The sequence below is a fragment of the Candoia aspera genome, chromosome 1 (genome assembly GCF_035149785.1).
Source record: "Candoia aspera isolate rCanAsp1 chromosome 1, rCanAsp1.hap2, whole genome shotgun sequence".
In the NCBI taxonomy this organism is placed as follows: domain Eukaryota; kingdom Metazoa; phylum Chordata; class Lepidosauria; order Squamata; family Boidae; genus Candoia; species Candoia aspera.
Genome location: NC_086153.1, coordinates 126,268,639 through 126,287,685, shown reverse-complemented (window position 1 = coordinate 126,287,685; position 19,047 = coordinate 126,268,639).

The following is a 19,047-nucleotide window of genomic DNA, read 5'->3' as shown; positions in this document are numbered from 1 at the left end:
CATAATCAACATCTATCAAGTAACCATGATCTGTGATCACTGAACATACCAGAACAGGACATCTTTATTTTCTATTATTTATGACAATGATGATTTAAGAGGGTTGCAGAGCATGCAGCTGCACTGGGCTCCAGAAGCAAAGCAGCTGGTTGAAGCAGCCCATAAGTGATTAAGGATACAAAGGAGAAGAGCCTATGGCTGACTGCTTCCCTTGTCCCACCTACAAGAAAGTGTTCCATGTCTGCTTTAAGCCAGTGAGTTTTATGGGTCAACATATCTACCCATAGGCTAATGTCTCCATTATTGCCAAAGGGTAGATTAAGTTGGTGGCATTCTTGAGTGGGCCAGTCTACTCAATGGCTAATCATGCTCTGCATTAGGACATTGGGCTCAGGGGAGACTTGCAGGTTCAGTCCCACCCAAAGGCTAACACAGCCCATTCTTAGTCAATTGGTGGATTGGACTGGCAAGATTTTTGAGAAGCCCAGTATACAGACTGGCAGATTAAATGTATAGTTTTAATGACTCATTTGGAAGAAATTAATTTAAGACTGGCTGTCCGCCAAATCCCTTAAACTTGCCCTGATTTGTGGATATATTTACTTTTTTGTTTGCCTTATACATATTAATTCTTGCAAAGATAGATAGATAGATAGATAGAGAATTTAAGAAGATAAAGAAGACTCTCAGAACACTGGGGAACACTGTCATATGGGCTGTCCAGGTTTTTGCTTACTAATCAAGTCGAATAGAAATGTCTGAATTTATTCAACACTTTACTAAACAGTTATCTGACTTTATAAAATATGCAATTCTTATTAATTACCCAGAGCAATTTATTATCAAAGTCCACTGTGCCCTTCAGTTCAACTTGTACAAATATAAGTAAAAAATAGTTGAAAGTAGTTTAGTAAATTATACTTCCTGAGGCACATGATTGATATTCTAATACTGTGACCTACTAGCAAATAAATGAATAAGATAGACTCAAATATAGCTACAGCAAGATATCACAATTATTCTTAGCACTCACCAATATTGCCTTTACCAATACAGCGTAATGGTGAAGAAGAAAATCAAATGCGACTCCCTGAAACAAACTGACCATGCTTTCAGTATGCAAGACATACATGAACAAAAAAGTTTCTAGTTGAATTGTTTATGTTAACATGCTAGTTTTTTAACTGCGGAGGTTTAGGAGAAGGCTATATGGATGAACATGTTGCCACGTTAACTCTTGCCTGCAATTTAAACCAGTGCAATTATAAAAAGATTATCATGTCTTCTATTGTTAGTTAGGAGAAGGGAATCATCTTACATTAGTAAATGGTAGGTAGAAGTTCAGAAGCTCAAAATGGCTTATTTAAAGCAAAACAATACATTTTGTTTGTTTTGAAATCCAAGCAGGTGACAAGTATCAATGGAAGACTCCTCATTGCTTGCCTGCTTGTGACTGCCCAAAAATATCGTGTGTGGCTGCTATTAGAAACAGAACGCTGGATAACACCAAGATGGACTGGATCCCAGGAGGTGATTCTTATGTTATAAGGGCTTTTTATTTAGCACTGATTCTGACATAAAGCAGTAAGTGCAGATAACAGCATTTCAAGAGCAGGCTGAAATTTCTCACACAAAAGAAAGAAAGCCCTCAAAGTAGGTTATTTTTCATCAGGCCTGGGGATCCCCCAGCAGCAGAGAGCCCACACATTGGTTGCACCATGTATGACATCTTAATTAACCCTCTTACAATCTTGTCTTTATTTATGTTAATTATTTAGTTGGTTAATTGGTTTTTATATTCAGTTTTAATAGTTGGTTTTATTGTACACCAGCCAGGGTCAACTTGTGTCAGATGGACGGCCATATAAATTAGATAGATAGATAATTTTTAAAGCCAGCTAATGCTCCAAAATCATTTAGTTTTTTCCATTACTATTTCTATTCCTTCCAAAGGATCTTCCAAGATTATCACCAAATCATCAACAAACACCCTTAATTTATATGCTTCCCTTTTAAATCTCACGCCAGCAATTCTGTAAATTTGTCTCATGTCTTTATTCAATATTCCCATGCTTTCTATTCAATACTTCGATGCTTTCCCTAGTTTTGCCTTTTTTGTAGCTTCACAAACTTCACTTATTGTTATAGGTCTATTCATTAGTTGTTTCTGTTTTCTTTTTTCTTTAAGTATTCATCAACTTTTGTCCAGGAAACTTCTCCACTGTATAATTTAGAATAATATTAATGAAATAGTTTTTGCATCTTTAAATTATCTGTTATTATGGTGTTCCTATCTTGTAATTTTAATATTTTTTTCTGTTTTTGTTTCCTCAATTTATACACCAACCATTTCCCTGGCTTATTTGCAAATTCAAAATTCTTGTGCTTTGCATAATTCATTTTTACATGAATAATTCATTCTTGTAGCTTCAACCCCCACATATCTGCCATAATCATCAGTCAATACCAGTTCTGGTTGTAATTGGGGATTTATATACAAAACAACTCCATGTCACCCAAGTTTTTGCAAATCAAATATTTTGATCTTTTTTCTAATATGCTTTTCTTGTAGACAAATTACATCTTTCATTTTTTTAAAATAGTGAAATTTTTTTTTCTTTTTTGAGGAGCATTTGCTCCATTTATATTCCATGTTGTGCATTTAAAATCCATATTTATGCCAAAACGTTTAACAAGTTAATACCTGCAGTGCCTAATGTGGTAGTCTCCTCCTCAGTTTCTTGTTGCAGCTGTTGCTTAGGGTCCTCTGTCACTTCCATTTGTATTTTTTCCAATTCCCCTTTAAATTTTTCTAGAAATTCTCTTGTTTTTTGGACTGAATTCAGTTTAAACCTCTGTTAATTAAACATAAAGATCACTCCTTCCAATTGAAATGGTATCTTTTTCTGTTTAAGCTTGTCAGTCAAGGAAAAAAAAATACTCTTTTCACTTATGCATTATTCTGATCAGGATTTCTTTAAGTACAATTTTTATTTTATTTTATTTTATTAAATTTATATCACCACCCATCTCCCCCCAACAGAGGACTCTGGGCAGTTTACAATAAAATAAAAGTAAAAACATATCCACCTAAGTTATAGCTAAAAATATAAATAGCAAAATAAATATAAAATCCAAGTGGAGGTGGAACCATAATCAATAAGGGGTGCTATGGCACCAGCCACCCCAAGGTGGAACTATCACTCTCTGCCTCCCAAGCAAGGTGGCAGAACCAGGTCTTCAATTTCTTCTGGAAGTCTGGGAATGAGGAAACCTGTCTCAACTCCGGGGGCAAGATGTTCCAAAGGGCGGGCACCACTGCAGAGAAGGCTCACCTCCTGGACCCCGCTAGATGAAATTCCTTTGCTGATGGGGTCCGTGGCATGCCCTCCCTGCCTGACTGGGTGGGGTGGGTCGATGTTATGGGGATGAGAGTACCCTGGTCCCATGCCATGTAGGGCTTTAAAGGTAATAACCAACACCTTAAATTGGACCCGGAAGCAAACTGGTACCCAATGCAGCTCATGTAACAGTGGTGTCATGGGCTGATTTTGCAGCACCGATGACTGTCCATGCAGCCGCATTCTGGACCAGCTGAAGCTGGTAACATCTGCATTATGAACTTGATCTCTAGTTTTCTTCTTGACAAAGTGTACAAGAATATCCCTTGGTAGATTTCTTCCTTCTGCAAATTGCTTATTGATTCTATACACTTTGTTAATCTCTATCTCTATGTCATCTTCATCCCAATCCAAAAAATTGTTAAAGATTGAACAACCTTTTCTCTAGAGTCTCCTCCAGGATCCCCTGGAACTGCTCTAAGTCTCAAGCAGAATACTTTCCCTCTCAATTCCAGTAACACCAGATTGTCTAAGTCCTTTTCCATCTCTCTGTTTATTATTTCTGTAATACTTTCTAAAATTTCCACTTTGTCATTAATTTGTTTTACTTCTCCTGTAAGCTGTCCTATAGATTCTTCAACTTTTTTGTAACTTGTTTCAACTCGTCTTTCATCTTTGCAAACCATTCTTCCACCCTTGCTTCAAAAGCAACGAAACCAATGTTAACAGATTTGACAGCTTCAGATACTTGCTTTGCCATCTCTTCAAACAGTTTTTGCAATATTTCTGAAGTAATCCCCTTTTCTGTTCTTCACTCCAACAATCTTTTCCTTCCCTCACCAAGCTTTGCCACTTTCTGTTGGTTGCCATTCTTTCCTTTATAATCCCAAAGTAAAAGTTAGTCAATTACAAAGGTGAAAGTAAAAGCCAGGCTTCTCCCCCACTTCCTTTTGCCTTTTCTATACCCTTAAGGCTTTAGTCCAATCTGTCTTTCCATAGTTTTAATGACACAGTCCATCTCATAGTACACTTACCCACCAATTGTCTTTTCCCTTTGATATCAGACAGTCAACCTTCCACAAAGATCTGTTCTGTTTATTTAATTAATACCAAATAATGCCAAAAGCCCTTTTGCCGAAGCATCAATCTTTCAAATTTACACAATCCCCTTTATTTATTTGAAACTTTCTTAGTCAAAATCTTGTTTAGCTCTTTGCTGTTATTTTAAAGTCTTTTAAAAGTATTTTCCTCTTTACATTCTGTAATTCGGAAGGAAGACTGACTCACCAAATGGTTGTTTCCTTTATCCCACTGTTACAAAATACCTCTTTTCAATTGTGAATTGGTTGTGTACAACAGTGATTAAGGAAGCGAGGGTTTGGTCAAACTTAGTGTCCTTAAAGGCTGTATTGCAGGTACCAGCATACTGTTTCTACCTTGTCCCCTAAGCACCCTACTCATGAGAAAACCGCAAGACTTTCATCCTGCAGTCTCCTCACATGGAGCAGCTGTCCAGGGTGCAGGTGGGCGATCTCTTGCTCTCATCTTTATCTGGAAAGACTTCACCAGCCAGAAATCACTGCTGGCCACCATTCACTGGCACAGTGCCATCCCTGCACCTTTGGAGATGTCTAGTCCACCATAGAAGCTCACCCAGAAGGCCTCAACCTTTTGATTTTAAAAAGATTAAAAACACTTAAGAGGTTTTGCAATATTGAAATATATCAAGCCATCCAGAAGAAATTAAAAAGCAATTTGGGGAGTGTCTAGGTACAGTGGGGAATGCCTTAAGGGGTGGCAGGAAGTATCTTGGCAGTTAGAGAAAAGTTATGGAACAAATGTTAGGTTTAACCCAATCAGTTTGTGTTAAGGTAAATGGATGTTTTGTGATGGACAATGTCCATGAAGGTAGCTGTTTTATGAATAGCCAAAACTACTTCCTTTTTGTAATTGTCATTTTGTGACATCGTCTATAATATGCAATCAATATTCAAAATGTCCTCCCAGTCCACCACCCATCAAAAAAGAACAACTTCCATTCTATTGGTTACTTATTTAAGAACTCCCCCCCCCCCATGTCATTTAAGTGAAGGTAGCATATAACCTTCTTAAACTCCCTCTTGGGTTGGCAGCACAACACTTGATTAACGGCTTTGGGGCTTGCATCTGACTTTCAGTGATGTATCACAATGAAGGGTTCAAATAAGAAATGACAAATGCTGGTCAATCAGGGAGGCTTCCAGTTTTTCCCACAATTTAGTGTGGAAATAAACATTTACTTTGCACATGTGGAAAACGCCAGTGTAGTGGTGAGGGAGAGGAGCTGGAGAATTAAAAGCTCTAACTTTTAATCATGGGGAATTGTGCCTAGGACTATCTAAGCATTGTCTTTTGGGAGAAGAACATTGAATTCTTAAAAAAGGATCAGTAGATGGAATAACCACCTTGTTTCACCAAACTCACAAGAAAATGTCACTTTTGAAGAGACAGATGTTTAAGAGAACACAAAAAGCTCAGTGGTCAGAGGGACTAAATGGGAAATAGACTGAGATGAAAGACAGGAGAATAATGAAAGACCACATTAAAATATTGATAGCATAGAGAGCAGATTGATGAGAGCAACAAGAGCTGATGAAGACAACAGGAAAGAAGAGCAACTAAATCTAAGCATGAGCAAATGGAAAATAAGTGACATATTCCTTCCTTGTAACTCTGGCTTCTACCCCCTCCCCAACTTTCCTTTGTATTAGTTTTTTTACTTCCCCATTATAAACTCTTCTATGGTTTAAAGTATAAAAACCAATCCTCTTATACTTTATAAAAAAACATGCACAATTAATGACAACAACAGAAGGAATGTCTATCCAACTGACAATATAGATAGTAATGAAAGTAACTGAAATTGCAGGTTTCTGAGTTGTACTTTACACTTTCTAAGGTCATACAGAGATAGAAGCATTTTGGTTTTGCATTGCCAGTATGATGGTGTGTGTATGTGTATGTGTATATGCATATATCTAGGTATGTATGCATATGCATATGCATATGCATATACACATATGTATGTAAATATATTCACACCTGAATTAGAAAACACCAATATTTTTTCAATATATCAGGTAAGAAGTTTTATTTGGTATATTTTACTTGTATTTGGAAATTTAGGTGGTCTGTTGGGGAAAGGCTGCCTGCTAACTTTTCTGACTCCATTTTGTCATAAAACACAGAACGTCTCATTTAGATAGACATTTTCCACCAACTTCCATGTTAACAGTCTACTGAAATGTTGTATGCTGGCTTTAAGCCTCCGTTTTATGGTTATGGCTATAGCTATTCATTTTAATTAATTGTTTTTAACTGTTGTTTTGCATTACGATTATGTTTTATATTTTAAACTCTAAAGCGTTTAAAGTATTCCTTTATGTCATCCCAAGAGCTACCACTTTTGTTACTGAGGTAGCATAAGACGTTTTGATAGCTGGAGCAGAAAAATTAAAGCGGTAAGCCCACTGTCTAGGTAGACAGAGAATAAATTTAATCAGTGCTGTCCAACCAACTTGACCAGTGTACTTAAATCAAAATAGAAAGTTGCACTCCTGGAAGATGAATACAGCAAATCTCCAGTCTTTTGTAGTTTGAGGTGTTTTGCTTGTCGTCTGCATTATTAAGTGTGGTGGATGATGAATGGGATATAGGCCCAACTGTTAACGGTCTAGCTCCTGTCTGTGGTGCTGTTTGAAAGATTGGCAGATAATTACCTAGATAATTAATTAGGGCTGTGCAGCATGTTGGATTAAAAAACTGGTTGGGAATGCATATTCACTCTGCCTATTCTAGGAATATTTTCACTAAAAGGTTTATCATTTTAGAAAAAAAAAATGAGGGGGCAGATAGTGTATTGTACTGTTTCAGCATCTTTTATTACCTACCTCCTTGTTTCCTCATATATTTGTAACTTCTAATATATTGTATCATGTTCTTATCTCCTGTATATTTGACATGTCCTCTCTAGGGGGAAAATCAGTGGAACGCTTCAAATAAAACAATGGTTTTCAAATAGGTTATTTTTATTCATAGAGAAAAGAGAATTGCCTTTTGATTTTTCAACTGCTGGGCTAAGCACAGTCTTTAGATTTTCCATTTGAAGGTATGAATGTTTTAAGTTAAAGGCTGGTTTTGAATGGTTGGCTCCTAAAAAATACCTTTGCTACCTTTTATCTTTAGTAAACAAAGTGATTGCTGTCAGTGGGAAGAAATACTGAACAGCTGGAATGAGACTTTCATTATCCCCTATTATGAGATGAAATCTCACGTTTTAAAAATGACAGTTCCTGCTGGCATCTTGTAATACAGAGTAAAGCAATAAAACAAGGAATAAATATAGATAGAGATGATAGAGCTAGTTATAGGTAGAATCTCTCTCTCTCTCTCTCTCTCTCTCTCTCTCTCTCTCTCTCTCTCTCTCTCCCTTCTCACCCCTATGGGTGGTATGTGTCTTCCTCAACCTCGGGTCCTCCAGAGGCCTGGGAGTTTGTGGGTTCTACGCAGTATCTTAGCTGTTCCTAGCACTGCACTCTTCTTTACAGAGAGCTCTGATGTTTTTCTTAGGATCTGTTGGAGCCACTCTCCCAGTTCAGGAGTCAAAGCCCCAAGTGTTCCTATCACCACTGGGATCACTTTGGCCTTCACTTTCCACATCTTCTCTAGTTCCCCTTTCAGGCCCTGGTACTTCTTCAGCTTCTCATACTCCTTCTTCCCAATGTTGCTGTCACTTGGCACCACTACATATATAACCACTGCTGTCTTTATTCACCATGACCTTCTGTGGAATCTCCCATCTGGACATGGGAGGGTCTAGCCCATACACTGTGCAGATGTTCTTGTACACAATGCCAGCTACTTGGTTGTGCTGTTCAATGTATGCTGTCCCTGCCTGCATCTTATACCCTGCCACTATGTGTTGGACTGTCTCTGACACCTCTCTGCACAGTCTGCACTTTGGGTCCTGTCTAGTGTGGTAGACCCCTGTTTCTATGGATCTGGTACTTAGTGCCTGTTTTTGTGCTGCTATGATCAATGTCACAGTGCTGTATTTTAGTCCAGCTCTTTCCAGCCACTGGTAGGATTTCCCAAGGTTAGCCGCCTCAGCTATCTGTCGATGGTACATCCCATGCAGGGTCTTGTCTTGCCATGGCATTTCCTCTGCTTGATCTTACTCCCATGTCTGCTGCTGCCTCAGGCATTCTCTCAGTGGCTCATCTTTGGGTGCCATCTTACTAATGTACCCCTGGATGCTCTGACTTTTGTTCAGGACAGTGGCTTTGACACTCATCAGACCGCTGTTGTGTGTTTGTGTGTGTATGTGTGTGTGTGGATGTGTATGCATCTGTGTGTGTGTGTATCTCTGTGTGTATGTATGCGTGTGTACACACACACACACACACATACATACACATACATACACACACACACATACATACATACATACAAGAGAAGATATATTGTATACAAGAATACAAGAAGCTGGAAAAGTACCAGGGCCTGAAGGAGGAACTAGAGAGGATGTGGATAGTAGGCCAAAGTGGTCCCAGTGGTGGTAGGAGCACTCAGGGCTGTGACTGAGAGAGCTGGGAGAGTGGCTCCAGCAGATCCCAGGAACAACATCAGAGCTCTCTGTCCAGAAGACTGCAGTGCTAGGAACAGCAAAGACACTGTGCAGAACCCTCAGACTCCCAGGCCTCTGGTAGAGGACCCGAGGTTGAGGAAGACACATACCAGCCATAGGGGTGAGAAGGGATTTTTTTTTTTTATAGTATAGATATCAGCATAGATAGGTAGATGCAGAGCCATTCTCTCATGGCAGAAACTATTATATTTCTTTCAAGCAGCCATATTTCACATACAGACTTTGTGTCTTCATAAACAGAAGATTTCCTTTTGTGTACAAAAGTCAATTAATCCAGCAGATGTATTTTGCTGGAATATATGGAGGAAAATGACTTTTAAAAATAGGAGGAAGCACTCCGTACACTGCTTTGAGCTCCTGAACAAAAGGCAGGATATGAATCTGATAAATAAATTGTGTAGTATGGATGAAAAAAAGAGAAATGTGGGTTCCATCACCATGTACAGGCCAGTACCATAGGGTAGGCATGGCAGCTCCATTTACTAACTTCAGTCCATAAAACCTCCTAGATGAGCCATATGAGCTCAGCCCTTCTTTATGTCTGTTAATGGATTCAGACCCAGCCTCCAGTGTCTGACCTTTGAAATTGTCACAGAAATAAATAACATTGCATCTCTAATTAAAAACTGATGCAGCATAACTGTAATGAATGCATATCATTGCCAGTGGCTTTGCTCTGGGCATGCTGGGATCAAAGACAACTGCCAGTACTTTTTGTCCCCTGGAATCAACCATAGAACTCCAATAGAAGAGAATATATGTAGCTCCACAGCCACAGAACTGTTTGGAAAGATAGGCAGATTACATTGGGGGCACCAATGTTACAATTCATGACTGTAATTTATAGATTAAACCTGGACCGGAAGTAGAAAAATCTTTATGACATTTGAAGCCAATCACCCACACTTATTTTATTTATTTATCATTTAGTCAATTTATTAGTTCCTGGAGCATGTTTTGTCCCTAGTTTGCCAACCAATCTTGGTCCTGAAGTCATAGGTATCATGCCAAGACCCAGTCCTGCTGCTTCATTCCTGTTCCTTTCCTGATGAGCCAGCTGAGCCCTCCTCCCTGGTACATGCTATAGTTCAATCTCAAAGCCCTACCCTAAGTAGCTTTTATAGCTCTTGCTGATGAGAAACTATGGCAAGTCTAAGTGGGAGGAAATGTCAGTCCACTATCGGCCTAAGAAGATATTTTTATTAACAACTTTGGAGTTATAGGACTTTATTGCTTGCTTGTTTCTTTGTTAACTTATATGCTGTTTCAATCACAAAGTGGTTCCTGGTTTTAGCTGATCAGTTATGTTATTATTCCATTTCCCTATGCTTTAGTAGTGAAAAGAATTGGTATTCTGCCTCTTAGCTCAGTCAAAACCTATAATGTATGAAGTCTTTGAATAATTTGTGCCATCCATGAAAGTTTACTGAACCTCATTAGGAAGGCACTCTTGTACTTTACGATCCATAACAAAATGTCACCCAAGAAGCTCCATTATTAAAGGCCTTACTTCATCTGCAGAAGAGCAGCCTCATGTGTTTACCATATGGCATCAACAGACTAAATTTGGCAGAACACCATTCATCCAGGTGAATTTTTCTTTCAGAAAACTTGAAAGAAGCTGTATGCCAATCTCCGTCCATTTCTAGAAGAGACTACAGGACACTTATCATATGGGATTCAGAGAATTCTTAGACTATAAGGCTGGGGATGAATGATAGATGGGACTGCTGCTAGAGAAAAAGAAAAAACGGTCTGAAAGAAACTACACCAAGGGAGATTAAATTCCTGTTGGAAAAGGCCTAATAATATTATAAGAAAACAGGAAAGGAAAAATAAAAATGTTCAGGTCATTATAATGAGTCATGCAATCATTAACAAGGCATTTCAGTTCTTAAAGTTTTCATTGTGACCTCACCCACTTCTCCAAAAACTTGTCTGGCTAATTTCAGAAATACTTTATTAAATAATGTCATATTAAGTTATGTGCACAATAGAAAGTTATCCGATGGAATTAATACTTCTGAAAGCTGTGGCATGACAGGTGCCAGAAAAGATGGCCATTTTCTCTGCTGAAGCCAAATAGCATTTAGAATCCTTTCTAGGAAGCTTTGGAGGACTAACAATATACACGTAGGATTGTATCTAATTCTGTTCTTTCTTCCATCAGATCAGATCAGATCAGATCAAACCAAATAAACCAGCATAGTTTGTTCCTTCAACATTCTGAAGGATTATCCCCACTACTGAAAGCAACTTCAAGGTGCATGACCTCAAAAATAACCTTTGCTAAAAGCATAGCATTAAACTATAAACTTATTTATTAATACACATGACATAAATGACAATAAAACCACATAATATATTACCAAAAAAGCACAATCCAACTTAAATGATAAACATTAAGTGCGAATCAGGAAGGGGAGGCTACTTTATATCAGTGGCTTTTCAAGGCTTAGGATTTTTTTTTTTTTTGTTCCCAATAGCCAGAAAAGAGAGACTAAACCCAAAGGGGGAGAGCATTCAAGAAAATGCATACATGCATTTAAATAATTTGTTCTGGAAAATATCTATAGTAGACAAGCCATATATACATGCATTATGTAGAGGAAATGTTCTACATGCATGCAAAATTAATAGAAATTCATGTGATTAAAAAAACACAACAACAACCTTGACTGGGAAGCTGAGAAGTTATTAGTGAGGTTAAACTCAAAAGAAAGAGGGAAAGATGCTACCACAGAGCTGCAACCGATTCTAAAGCTCCAAATAACCTCCCTTTTATAGATGTAAACTCTGGGCCTCATAGCAGGGCTTGGCCATCAATCATGGCTCCTCACACACTGAACCCCTTATGAAGACCTTGACCAGTTTTGGAAAATGACTATCAGATATGACTCGGCTAGATTAGGAGTTTTACTGCAGACAACAAATAACCGTCTTAGGCAACAGTTGATCGCTAATAACCAAGCAAGGTATTCAGAGTCCTACATATATCTGTGTTCTTGGCTTTTTTCTTCTATCTTTCTCAGCCAGTGGGTGCTTGGTCAGTTTCTTGAGGGCCTTGAGAAACATGTTTTCAGAAAGGTACTTTTTTAGCCTGGAAACAGCTAGTTCTAGCCAGTTTCAGACCTTACAATGAGTCCAAAGAGTCCTTACAGGCACAAATCTTAATGAGGTCATATAAAATCCCCTTATTTGTCACCTACTTATGTCAGTGTCACCATCTGCTCTACATCTCTATATATGGAAGTGAAGTTGCAACATTATATCTTGTCTATAACAATCTCAGTAGCAAGAGAAAAGTTGCAAAACACACGTTTCAAAAAGGTTACAGGTGGTTTACAGCCATCTGATTTGATTTGCTGCTTTGAAGCAGCTCCCCACACTTGATTCACAAGCTTCACCAACTCAAAGCGCTGCCCTTTAATAAATGTGTACTTTGCAGTGCCCCAGAATATATTATACTATATGTGAATTTCTATGAGAGCTAGAAAACATTAATGTATCAAAATATGTACTTTTTTTCAAATTCTGCAGTGCAGGTTGTCACTAAAAATATGTTGCAACTAAAAATATGTGTACAAAATGTTCCCATTAAACAAAAGTACAGACAAAAAGTGCATATAATTCAAGAAAATACATAGATACAGACATACATTTAAATAATTTGTTCTGGAAAATATCTATATTATTTTAGATAAGCCACATATAAATTCATTATGTAGAGGAAATGTCTTACGTGCATGCAAAATTAATAAAAAATCATGTGATTAAAAAAAAAAATGACAAAGCTGAGAAGTTAAGTAAATCCAAACTTGAGAGATCTGCCCATCCCTACATCTGAGAAGAAATGTCAGATTAATGGCAAAAGTAATACAATACTTAGAGCTAGTGCAGTGTAGGCCAGGAGCAGGCAGTCAAGGCTCTTGCCCACTCTCTACAGATGCTCACTGGGTGACTTTGGGTCAGTTGAAAAGTTGTCTCTACAAACTCTCCTTACAGGGCTCTTGAAAAATAGGGGAGAGTGCTGTGGATGACAACTTGAATTCAGTGAGAGATGGGATATAACAAATTCATACATATTTAAAATATCCCAGATGTTTTCTTGGTGATAGAAAGATTATGAGTGAGGTTAAACACAAAAGAAAGAGGGAAAGAAATAAGAGTTGCAAGATGTGGAATAAAGTGTTATAGAAAGGCAGGCCTTGTGCTATAGAAAAGCAATGGCAAGGAAGAATTTCTAATGCTGAGTAGTGAAAGAACAAGAAATAATAAGACAACAAATATACCTCTGTAGAATTAACAGGACACATGTGCACTCTTAGAGATCAGAGAAATAAGAGGGAACACTATGGGTTCAATAGATACAGAAGAAAATAACAATAATTATTTCCATTAAGTAAAAAAGAATATATATTTCTGAACTTATTAAAGTGACTTGAAAAGCCAGAATGTGCTGTGCTTTTCTCTAATAAAGATACTTTCTGACCTGTCTTAACTGAATGTGAACTATGACCAATCCTGATACATTTGTTGTACAGTAGATGGGTTTTTTTCCCCCTTCATATGCTCTCTTAGACACCTTTGCTAAAAGACAGCTAAATAGATCGCTTTCCATTATTGTTTACATGGAATTATTTAGGCCATCCCCATTAATCAAGAACTGCAATGTAGCACTATAGTTCTTTGAGAAAACTGCAATGGATTGTGTTTCCACAGCATTCAAAGCCAGAAACAAATGAATCACATGTTTTAGAGTGATGTGCAAACCTGGATTCAAGCTAGGTGTTGATAATTTAAATGAGAAGGGAAAGGATAAGCATCTTCCCCTTGTGTCATGTTCACCATTTCAATGTGTTGTTAACATTGTAACGTTTCACATGTCAAACCGTTCTTCCGTGTCTTACATGCTTGAACGTTTGCGGGTATTTTCCATTATTGCTGTGCTCCTTATTTTGCTACTTTGGAATGTATGTTTGGGTTTGCAACTCTGTTCAAGGTTACTTTCCCAGGCAGATGTAACGGTTGCTAGCACCTGGGAGGGGGTGGTTGCTAACGAGCGATCGGGGCGGGACTGGGTTGGAAGCAAGGCTTTTAAGTTTGTATTTGGCGCGCTTTTGCTCATTCTCAGCTTTCTCTGTATTTGCATACTATTCCTTTAATAAATCAGTTATCTTTAAGCCCGGGCTTGTGAGACTGAGTATTTGGGATTAGGCAACCATTACACCTTGTCATGCCTGAATTTTACCAGCACAATGGTACACACACACACCTGGAATTCAGCACACTGAACATAATGCAATTTGATATGATTGACCATTCTTACAGTTGCATTGTAAATTATCATTTTCACACTAAAGTCTTATTATACAAACTGAAATCAAATCTCTCTTGTACCTATCCATATACAATATATGCCATTTCCTGCTTTTTAAAATGAAGTATGGTCTTTCTTAAATTCCTCCCCCAGAATACTTAGTGTTGAATCCTCTCTTCCCTTAATAAGCAAAATAATTGTTATGGACAAATGGGGGAATTATATTCTCAGAGCAGGCTGCTCATGATTTCTGGGCACATATGGACCACATATTAATACATGGGCTAGGCTCACATAGTAATCTATAGACACTGCCTAAGTTCTTCTAAACCAGGATGGGGGAAGCTGTCATTCCCCAATATTGCACTCATGGATTTCATCTCATCTTCAGATGGCCTCCTGCAGCTCTCTAGAAGGTTGGGAGGCAGAATTATAATCTCCAATCCTTCAAAACATGCCAATCTTTATAACAAACCATTGCTTTTTCAAGTTACAATAACTGGATTTATTTATTTGTTTGTTTATTTATTTTTACCCCACCTTTATTATTTTTTTATAAATAACTCAAGCCAGCGAACATACCTAATATTCCTTCCTCCTCCTGTTTTCCCCACAACAACCACCCTGTGAGGTGCATTGGGCTGAGGGAGAGTGACTGGCCCAAGATCACCCAGCCGGCTTTCATGCCTAAGTTGGAACTAGAACTCACAGTCTCCTGGTTTCTAGCCCAGCACCTTAACCACTAGACCAAACTGGCTCTAGTCCAAACTAAACAAAGCATGTGATATCTTAGTGTGATTTTGGAAGTAGAAGGCTCTCTAAGTTGTGGATTTGGCCAGAGGGAAAGAGTTGGCCCACCATATAAAATACCCCATTCAAACTATTCCCTGATTCATTTATGCAAATTCTTAGTTGTTCCTGTATCAATCTGGCATGAATAATTTAATGGGATTCGTGTATTTCACAATATAAATGACTTTCTATCCAGTTATTCCAGTATACTTTTATTTTTAAGCAGTTTTCCTTACAGAAACTTAATTTAATTAAGACTAAGCCATAACATATGTTCAATTTACATTTTTTTTTCCCAGATGGACATAGATTTTGAGAAAGGTCCCTAACAAGGAATAATTGATAGCAGTGGAATCCATTAACTCCTGCTGCTAGTGCTATAGTGAAGACTCCTTAGGTGAATCACAATATTTCACAGTAAAATAAACTGGCGACAAATTTTTCACCCTAACCCCAGTTTGAGTTGTTCCTCCTCCTTTCTGATGTTTTTTAACTCAGTGTTGTGACAACACATTTTATACTTCCTTGTTCCTGATTTTTTTGTTTGTTGCCTATCTTTTTATTTACCTCATCCCTCAAGTCATTTTCATTAGATAACTGTAGAGAGAGATGTGAAGGGAATGAGTACTGAATTCCAGGTTCTTTTCTTCTTGAACTGCATTCATTTGTTCATTATTTTTAAAAAATAGTATATATATATTTTTTTTAAGAAATGGTCTGATCTTCCTTTTCCTCCTTCCTTCTCCCTCCCCATTTCCTTAAGTGTCATGTCCTTTAAACTGCAACTTTAGAGACAGTGGCTTCATATTGTTGTTGTTTACTATTATTAGTGGCAGTAGTAGAGTATTAGTGTGTCATGGGCTGTGAGAATAATGTTGGCAGACAGGAGGAACAGCTGCAACCTAGACAATGATCTGATAAGAGAGATCTGAGCCCAAAGGAGGGATGGGAGTGGAAAAAGCATATCAGAAGAGTCCGTCCCTAGTTTTCTGGAAAGTAAAAGTAAAGGAGGGAAGAAATGCTCTCACACTTGCAAGATTCTGTTACTGTAACCTGACAATAAAGGTAGTATTAGTATTCATGGTATTGGTTTCCTGTCTGGACTACCTCAAAGGGCTGACATAATGATAGTGGAAGTAGTATACAGGCTGATCTAACAGCTTCTACTGTGCTAATCATCTACCTGAAGCCACTGGGGGAGGTCATCCAATGGTTTGGGGTGAGGTATTATCAATTTGCTGATAATATTCAGCTTTATACTTCCACCCCATGCCATCTGAGTGATGCCGAGTGATGAGAGATTCTTTCTCAGGCTTCAGCTCAACCCAAGCAAGACCGAGTGGCTCTGGGCTTTTAGACTTCCTGGTTTCAGGGACTTCTCATCTTTGGTTCTAGATGGGATAGCATTGCCCCAGGCAGACACAGTGCACAATCTGGGGGTTGTCCTGGACTTACAACTCCTCCTCAAGGAACAGCCATGGCTAGGAGGACTTTGCACAACTTCAGGTTGTGCATAAGTTGTGCCTGTTCCTGGACCAGGGGTCCCTGCTCATGGTTACTCATGCCCTCGCAGCCTCTGGACTGGACTATTGCAATGTGCTGTACAAGGGGTTGCCCTTGAAGAGCATTTGGAAGTTTCAGCTGATGCAGAATGTGGCAGCAGCTCAGGCAATTAATGTTGGTTACTTGGTGTATGTGACACCAGTTGCAATTCAAGGTGCTGGTAAGTTATCTTTAAAGCTCTTCATGGCTTGTGATTGGATTACTTACAGGACCATCTTTCCCCAATTGTTTCTACCTGTCTTACCCAGTCTGGCAGGGCCCAGCAGGAGAGCCTTTTTCTGCCACAGCACCTGCTCTGTGGAACATCATTCCACCTGAAATTAGACTGGTCCCAACTCTGTTGGCCTTTGATAAGGCCTCAAAAACCTGGTTTTGTTCCCGGGGCTGGGGCCCTTGTGTGTAATGGATCCCATCTCTTGGCTTTGCTGATGATGGTTTCTTATGGTGCTCAGCTGCTATGTGTTATTTTTTGTATGGTGTATTTTTTATATTGTGTATTTTATGTATTTTATTTTAAGCCACTTAGAGTCACATATGTGAGATGAGCAGCTATAGAAATCAAAATAAGTAAATAATAAACAAACTCAAACATCAGGTCACTAACTCTAGGATGTAGATAGTTCCATTCTGTGCATTACTCTTGCATCGCTATATTCCTCATAAGAAGACAGCAGCAGTTGCAATGTGGGGTGGGGGTGGGGGGTGGGGGTGGGGAGGAAAGAGGAGAAAAAGAAAAGATGGTATCTGCAGCAGCATGACTGAAGACCCAGCCCTTAGTACATACATGCAGGAGTGGAGCTTCAGTCATGCTGCTGTAACTGCCATTTTGATACCCCTCACAGATGCTGCTAGAAGAATAGCATAGTTCTGGCCACATCTGTTTCCACCGAATTACACACGCCCCCCGCCCGCCCAGTCATGCTGCAGAAACAATGCTTTGGCTGAAATCTTATGGACACTTAGGAGAAAGTAAGTCTTATATGCCACAGCAATTTTTTCTACTGAGCAAATATGCATAGGATTGCACTATTAATAAATTTCCTTTTAACTGAAAATAATAGAAACAGACATTAGCTTTCTTGAGCTACCACTTATGTCTCCTGAGAACCAGCATCCTTTCTATAATGCTGAGCATGTCAGCTCTAAAAAGGCCTATCGTTAGTACGTTTAAAAAGTGTTCCCTATTGCAATATTGCTGGTGGTTCCAAAGATCTATTTAAATGACATGTCTCATTACTGGATGCAAAACCTTGGCCATAAAATTTTTACCTCCAGCCAAAAGAATGCTTAGTCTACTGGGACTTTGCATTTCAACATACACCCTTGTCTGATTGACATATTCATTGTGTCCCCACTCCCCCCAAGTTCTGCAGATCTTTATTTTTTTGCTTGAAATTTCTACATAAGGAGTTAAACTTATCATATAAGTACAGATGAGCACATTTTGGAACATTTTGAGAATACTGATTGTTTTGCTTTGCCTGATTTATTTTTATAGTTTTTTTTTCCCCTGAATTTAGGGCCACAGAAAAAAGGATTCCTTGCAAGGGCTAATTGTAGACGACTCACAGTTTCTACTTAGGAAACTGAACACAGAATTGATTCAGCTTATTCACATAACACAGTAACAAGCCATAGCAGAGTTTGTTTCAGTTTTGCTTAGCATCTTGTGTGAACCCAGCCAATGCAGTTTGCAAATGTGTGTATTCTCAGCCTTTTGCTTAGAGTAGATCTACTAAGTTTGGCCTAATTGATTTCAATGTGCTTGGTTTCATCATGACTGTGCCTGGATCCAGCTTTCCCTTCCCCCCAACACATGGAGAACTTCAACCGAAATAAAAACTTCACTACAAATAAGTGTGATGACAGGTATTATTTTCAACAGGTCATAGTAACCTAATTCACTCATAATGCTAAGCTATTAACTAGACCCCTCTTGTCATTCTCTAATCTGTCATAACCCAAACTAAATAAACTTAAATTGAAAACAGATCCAAGTCATGAAGGGAGCTGAGTCACAAGCAATTCCTTTATTTAGGATTTCTTTCTCTTTAATTAGGCAACAAAATAGCCTTTCAGCTTCCTCTGTGCTCTGTTCAGAAGACAGTGGGATAAGGGGTTAGTTCCATTATTCCACTAATATGCTTTTGCAACCTTACATTAAACTAAACTAGAAAGAGCCAAACAGTTAACAGGATCCTGGCTGAACAATTTAATGTTACTACATAGTTCTGATAGATTATCTACTCAGAGATGCTTATACCACTCGTTGCTGGTCACCTCCAATGTGATGGATGACATAACAGTTTTACATACCTTGCAGCTGTCATTGAATATCAGCTTGA